The following is an 828-nucleotide window of genomic DNA, read 5'->3' on the forward strand; positions in this document are numbered from 1 at the left end:
AACACTCGAGCTTCGTTCGAGGCGACAGTTGAATGTGAGTTGTAAGTGTTCACAATCTTGACAGGGAGAGTGTAACGGAGTTTCACGTGCCTTGGTGTGAAGGGTATGGGTCACACACGACAGTGTGATCACTCAAAATGGTGTTAATTACCAAAGATAGTGTGACCACACAATGACGTGGCTACACTTTAACAAAAAGTCAGTGCATGGCCGAAACAGCCAGTTGTTATATATTCAATAATGTTTTACTATATGGATAGGAAACACATAGATTTAGATTTAGGCGTCTTTGCCGCAAATAGACCCGAAAAATACAGTTAACGTTTTAAACGGATGAGTTAATTAGTCTTGGGTTAAGGTTGTAGTTACTCTTGGAGTAAGTGGATTGCGATCCGCTACACTCGTACTGGTTCTAAGTATTGAGGAAGGTCACCGACCTTAACCAAGCTTCATCTGAGCGAAAGGGCTACGGCAGCTCCGCTGCAAACTTAGTCGCCTTTGATTTCGCAAGTAGGTTGTTTGTGGCAAACTAAATTTGTTCGTTGTATATACCACTTTTCATAGGTAGCGTTTCCCCCAAACGTGTTTGCAATTGTGATAGCGATTGATTGTTAAACTCTGAAATCTTATCTTTGAATAACAATATACAACAGTGAAGTAGACTTGAGGGTTCCATCAATGCCAACAATAGTGTATCTTTTAGCGTGCATTCGGTTCATAGTTTAATTCAATTACGACACCTACTACTTACTACACCGTGAAAAAATTGAGGATTTAGTCTTTATTTCGAAAGCTTTCGTTACAAAGACTCCTACACTTAGCCCAGAT

This window comes from Plasmopara halstedii (genome assembly GCF_900000015.1).
Source record: "Plasmopara halstedii genome assembly, contig: Scaffold_110, whole genome shotgun sequence".
NCBI lineage: Eukaryota > Oomycota > Peronosporomycetes > Peronosporales > Peronosporaceae > Plasmopara > Plasmopara halstedii.